The 6,195-nt window shown below is 49.5% G+C and overlaps 1 pseudogene; it reads left to right on the forward strand.

Moving 5' to 3' along the window:
- Positions 1-1,031: 1,031 nt before the first annotated feature.
- On the forward strand, positions 1,032-1,150 carry LOC112477395 (annotated as a pseudogene).
- Positions 1,151-6,195: the final 5,045 nt, after the last annotated feature.

Consider the following 6,195-nt stretch of genomic DNA (forward strand, 5'->3'; position numbering starts at 1 on the left):
CTGGCTAAATACAGGGCTGTTTCTCCCCAAGAATAATAATTATTATTATTATAAACTTATTCTGTAAAATTTTCTGTCTCAAAAAAATATATATATCAAAGTCCAAGGCCAGTTAGTAAATTATGCAGGCAGATATGCCCACCCCTGCTCCTGACTCATTCACTCTCTCTTCCTGGAAAGGACAGGGACAGACAGCAAAATTGTCCATTTAAGTACATGAAGTGGGATTCCGTTTAGCAGGAAGTCATCGTCAGTGGACGTGGGTCTTAGCTAATAAAGGGGCGATTCTCAGTGCGCTCCGAAGACTGACGACGCCCACCTCCCCTGGCAGGTTATTAAAATGGATGACCTTCGGGGCCACATTTGAGGCCGCCGCAGTCACGCCTCCGGAGGTGGCACCCTCAAATCTGTATTGCAAACAAGCTGCCCAGCAGATTTTTATTCAGAACTAGATGACGACTTTTGGGGAAAGTTGTGTCCTTATGACAGACCAGAAACTTCCATTTTAATCCACTATGATTTAAAACTCTCGATGACCCTTTAAAGGTGGGCATTAGCCCTGTGTCTGCAGTGGGTAAACAGAGGCACGGAGGGCTCACGTAACTGCCCGAGTCACCACGTAGGCAGTGGTGGAGACGGGCAGTACACCCTGCCCATCTGACTCCACGGTCCTGAGCCCCAGCTTGCGTGATCTGAACACAGGACATAATTACCCAGCTGCTTTGGAACACGATTTGACAAAATCTATCGAATTAACATGCCTATTTCCTTTACCCAATAATTCAATTTCAAGGAGTTATACTACAGAAATTCTCAAGCATTAGCACACACACACACACAGGCACACACACCCACACACACTCATGAATATTCACTGTAGCGTTACTTGTAAAATTAAATGTAAAAAGTGAATTTAAGTACAAAAATGTAGAGAAGAATGCTGTGTGTATAAAACAAAAAAGACCTTTACGTGTTTATGTTTCAAATATGAAGGCATAGAAAAATAAAGTTATCTGCTAAATTGCAAACAGGTCTACGGCCACGCCACCCTGAACAAGCCCAATCCTGTCTGATCTCAGAAGCCAAGCAGGGTCGGGCCTGGTTAGTACTTGGATGGGAGACCACCTAGGAAGACCAGGTGCTGTAGGCATAAAAAATAAAAAATAAGAGATTGTAAGCTGACAAGGTCCTTGCAATCTATGAGGTCAACCAAGGGTCGCCTCGCCTAAAAAAAAAAAAATTGCAAACTGATTATCTTTTAGGAAGTCAGTGATATTTCAAGTGGGTAGGGTAGAAATGTAGGGGCGAAGGTCACTTTTAATATTTATTCCGACTGCTACATTGTATTAATTTTTACCTTAAGAATCCGTATTAAGCAATATTTAAAACAAAGAACCGAGCATATGGTAAACTGCTCACACACTCCCTGAGGTTAGGGGCGAAGGTGGTGCAGGATTCTGCAGAGCAGCGGACATAAAGGATCTCTGCTGGTCCTTGTTATGAGTTATGTACTCTGCCCGATGGTAGCTTTTCTTCTGTTAAATCTCGAATCAGAACTGTGAAGTATAAAAATATAACTCAGCAAAATCTACAAGTGCAACCTGTGTTGATGAAATATTTCTATTAACGGTGATTTGGGGCTTGTTGGAAACTAGTCATATTTCATTTTATGCTAAGTCGCTCCCAAGTTTTAATAAAGAGCCCATAATGTATGCTACATACCAAGGGAATTTAAGAAATCTCATCAAAATGTATACAAAAGAACCAAGATGAATTGCATGCAACCGATTGCCACATTAGTAGAATTGGCACATTAATAGAAAATGACAACTTTACTGAAAACTGCTGTCTCTGGTGTCCTTTTTCTGTTTTGAAAAACTCGAATTGACTCAGAGCATAGTATTTCAATACCTGTGCCGTTTGTCTTGAAAAGGTCTTTGAAAGATGCCTCTAATTGCAGGCTTTGTGCCGCAAATTAGCCCATTCTCAGTGAGGAGCAGGCTCCCCGAGGGGGCACTGTGCTGACATGGCTTCACGTGCAGTCTGCGCGGTTTTGTGTGACTTACCCTGGGCAAGCAGGCGAAACAGAAAGGTTCGTTACTCTCAGCACCAGTGACTCCTCTCGCCCTCCTCGGTGGCTGTTCTCATCGGTTTCGTTTCTTTACCATGCTGTCTAGTTGGATCAGCCCACTGCAGGGAATGGAGTAGATCCAGTGACAGGCTGTGTGGCCTTGAACAAGCCACTCATCCACTCCAAATCTCATTTCTTCATTTGTAAAATGAAGGAGTCGCCCAAGGTAACCACGCGTGTCTTCATTCCGGAATTAAGAATTCCTAGCTTCCACCATTAAAAGTTCAACGAAAAAGTTTTAGGCTGGTCTTGGGATTTGCTTTAACCAATAGAATTTGATGGAAGCGACACTGTGTCAGTCCTAAGCCTAAACTTCCAGAGATCCTGCATGTTTCCCCTCTTCCTTCTGGAACCCTGCTGGTTTCCATGAGAACAAGCCCGAGCTAGCCTCCAGGAGACAAGAGACAGTGTGGGGCAGAGGTGAGCCAATCTAGCGTGACCTGCGTGCGTGAGCTCACCAGGTAGGGGAACCAGCCGTTTCTAAGTGGTCGGCCTGCAGAACTGCGAGGCGAATACATGGTGGTGGTTTTCAGCCCCTGAGTCCGGGGTGGTTTGTTACACAGCGAAAGCTAACTCGCACAATGGCAGGTACAGAGATGAATGGAAATAGCATTTAGGCACTAGGTGAAGGTCGTATTGTGTGATTCTCAGTGCGAAGACTAATACTGCCTTTGTGTGGGTATTATCAATTGGTACAGCTTTTTGGGGGGTAATTTGGCAATATCCATCCATTTAAATGCATATACCAATTTTCCCAGGAATTTCTAGGAATTTATCCTATAGATATACATCACAAGTGATATATGTGTGAGAATGTTTATTGAAGCAAAAAACTGGAAAGCACATGCACTTCTGAGGGATCTGGTTAAATGAGTCATATATACAGTGAAACAATATACTGATATTAACAATATACTGATATTAGATACGTGCTGATGTGAAATGTTTAATCTGCGTTGTACACTGAATGTCTGTGCCTCCCGCCCCCAGAATTCACATGTCGAACCGAATCCCGTGCGAAGTGTACCCCGGTGGGGCCTTGGGAGGGGTTAGGGCATGAGGCTGGGGCCCACGTGATGGAGTCAGCACCCTTCTGAGAAGAGGCTCCGAGAGTGTGCTCCCCCCCGCCCCGCGCTCCGCCGTGGGAGGGCATGGCCAGAGGGCAGAAGCCTCAGACCAGGAAGGGCTGTCGCCAGGCACCAGAGCTCTGATTGTTCTCAGCAGTAAGGATGTGATCACACACACACGTACAGACACCTGTGAACACACACACACGTGCATAAATACGTACATACGCGTTACTGTGCGAAAGTGAGTGTCTGTCCGTCCCTGGAATGTTGCCGTGTTCAAACAGTGGCTCGTCCCAGCCAGCGAGCGTCCGGCCCCGGGGCCTGGTTCTCACGCTCTGCTGGGTCTGCGGATCGACGCCCTCATTCCTGGCGCTCTGCCTCTCACGCACAGAGGCGCAGCGGACGCGGGAGCGTGGTTAGAAAAACACGTTCTCACATTTTGGATGTATCACTCGGCCTTCAGCCTTCTGCCTGCTGCGCCTTGCAAGTTTCGTTTACGGGAAGACGAGCATGCTTTTTACAAAGGAACAGAGGCCATGCGCCCAGTCCCACTGGGTCCTTCTGACTTTTAGGGGAAAAATCGACTCTGCTCTTCAGTTAACAGCCCTGCTGGTGGCTTGGGCCTTGGTTGTCAGAAACCAACAGCAGGGACTCCGATGAGAAGCGCTGTTTATGGAGCGTGACAGAGGCTCCTGGCGCCGTCCGCGACTGGTGAACACGGCCCCGCAATTGAATTCATGGTGACCACACTGTGCTTAATTGAGGATATCGTCATTTCTTCAGAATGGCTTCTGCATCCTAATCTATTTCTTTTGAGAAAAATGGTCATCCATTTCCTAGGTCGTCATGTATTGTGAAAGTGCGTGTGTGTGTGTGTGTGTGTGTGTGTGTGTGTATGAGAGAGAGAGGGAGAGAGAGATGGAGGGAGAGGGAGGGATGCTTTTGGCCATGTTTGCTATTGTAGTGTAAAGAGGGAGAGAGAGAGAGAGAGAGAGAGATGGAGGGAGAGGGAGGGATGGAGGGAGAGAGGGAGGGAGGGATGAAAGGAGGGAGGGAGGGATGGAAGGATGGTCGATGGGTGACTCTTCACCTCTCACACGTGAAAAGCACTTGCCCTGAGAAGCCTGGTTGGAGCAGAGGCTCTGGCGTGGCTCAGAGCGGCTCCGTTCCCTCTCCCCCGGGAGAAGCACGAGGGGACTTTTCCCCGGGATTCACTGTGAGAGTCGGGGCAGCTCCTGGAGGGAGAACTCGCACACGTTCCACCTGGGTCCCCGGAGTGTGTGGCTCGCAGACAGCCTCCAGTGGCATCGGTCACAGTGCAGGTGTTCGTTCCTCCGGCGCTGGCTCCCGCAGAGGCTCCCGCCCCAGTAAGCTGCGACACCCCGTACTTTCTCGTGTGTGTCCAATACGGGGGCTTCCGTTGGCCCTGTGACCTCTCTCTCCGACAGATCTAAGAAGAGTTTCTGCTCTTTTAGTTTGTCCAGCTTTACGCTTGTCATTGCAATGCAGTGACCACTTCCAAGCACCGTACATGCTGGACGCAAAACCGGAAGTGTAAAAAAATTTTTAAGAATAGACGTATTTAGTATACAGGTCTGTGACGAGTCTGAATAAAGGGGCGGCATCATTAAGTGACAGCACAGCGATGTTCTAAGAGCTTCGGTTTGGGACAGTTTGGGACACGCTGGTGCGGCTGGTGGTGAGTGGGGACGATGTCACCTCTCTGTCTGTTTCTGCTCTTGACCCTGACCACGGCCCCAGGACGCACGTGCAGCTCCCTAGCCACGCGGATCCACACGCTGCTCCGTGGCCATCTGTCCCCTAAACGAAAGGTGGGCGCGGCAGAGAGCCCTGCCCTGTCAGCTGTGATTTATGAGCCCTCTTGTCTGGAGGGGCAGCTGGCCCAGGCCATGTTGACTCAGCACCCGAGGGTGGCCTGTCCAGATGTCCTGGCCTCTCCTGGGGACACGTGTCTGTGCACTCAGCGTCCACACCCGGAACCCCAGAGTGCTCCCCTCGCTCCTTGCCCACGCCCCGCGCCCCCTTTGCCTGCTCCTCTGAGGGACACTCCCTACTTGGCTTCGTCACACACCATTTTGCTTAAAGCCACAGATCAGCGTTACCATATTCTCTGAGGTGCCGCATCTCGAACTCAGTGGATCAGTCCTGGTCAAAAGCTGAGCCGGGAGCCACGTGTGCACCACGGGCTGTCCCCTCAGAAGGGATATCACATCAGGGCTGTGTCCCCAGGAGCCTTTTAATGTCAGCTCGAAACATGTGTGTCAAAATACATCACCGTTGGGGTGGCCGCATCCATCTCAAGACTGCGCTTTCGAATGACCAAAATAGGATAGTACAGCCCTTGGGCTGATGGCAGAAGCCTCAGGTTTCCTCTTGGGCAGAGCTGCACATTAAGAAGGGGCGGGAGGAGGTGGCCCATAATCCCCAGGGTCCCCAGAAAATCCTGCAGGTGGCTGCAGGACAGCCCTGCAGCTGGGAACCCATCCTAGTTGTCAAGTCCCCGTCTGTCATTTGTGAAGCAAATAGGTGATGTCACAGTAGGTTATGCTGGTGCCGAAGAGAATATCCTGGCTGAAAACGTATCTGAGATTGAAAAATATTCGTGTGTGCGTTGGGGCGGGGGGTGAGTGTGAGGAGCGAATGCCCTGGAGAGGATGGGCAGGCAGGTGTGGAGGTGACTTCTCCTCTGTTAAAACGACACAGGGGTGGGCGTCTTTCAATGCCGTGTGTTGGTATTGGTCACCCTATGACTCCGCACGAGCGGAAAGGTCTGGAAATGCCCAGTGAGCAAGCTATGAGGCCAAAGAGGAAATGTCTGAGCCAGAGATGACAAGCCAGTTTCCCCGCATCGGACGCCGGCCCAGGTGTGTCATTTGTGCGTTTTGGCCCAGCTCCGTGTTTAAAAAATGTGTAAATTGTGACCTAAAGAAACATTGCGAATAAAAATTCAGATTTGGGCTTTTCTGGAAAGAT

The sequence above is a fragment of the Pteropus alecto genome, unplaced genomic scaffold (genome assembly GCF_000325575.1).
Source record: "Pteropus alecto unplaced genomic scaffold, ASM32557v1 scaffold123, whole genome shotgun sequence".
NCBI lineage: Eukaryota > Metazoa > Chordata > Mammalia > Chiroptera > Pteropodidae > Pteropus > Pteropus alecto.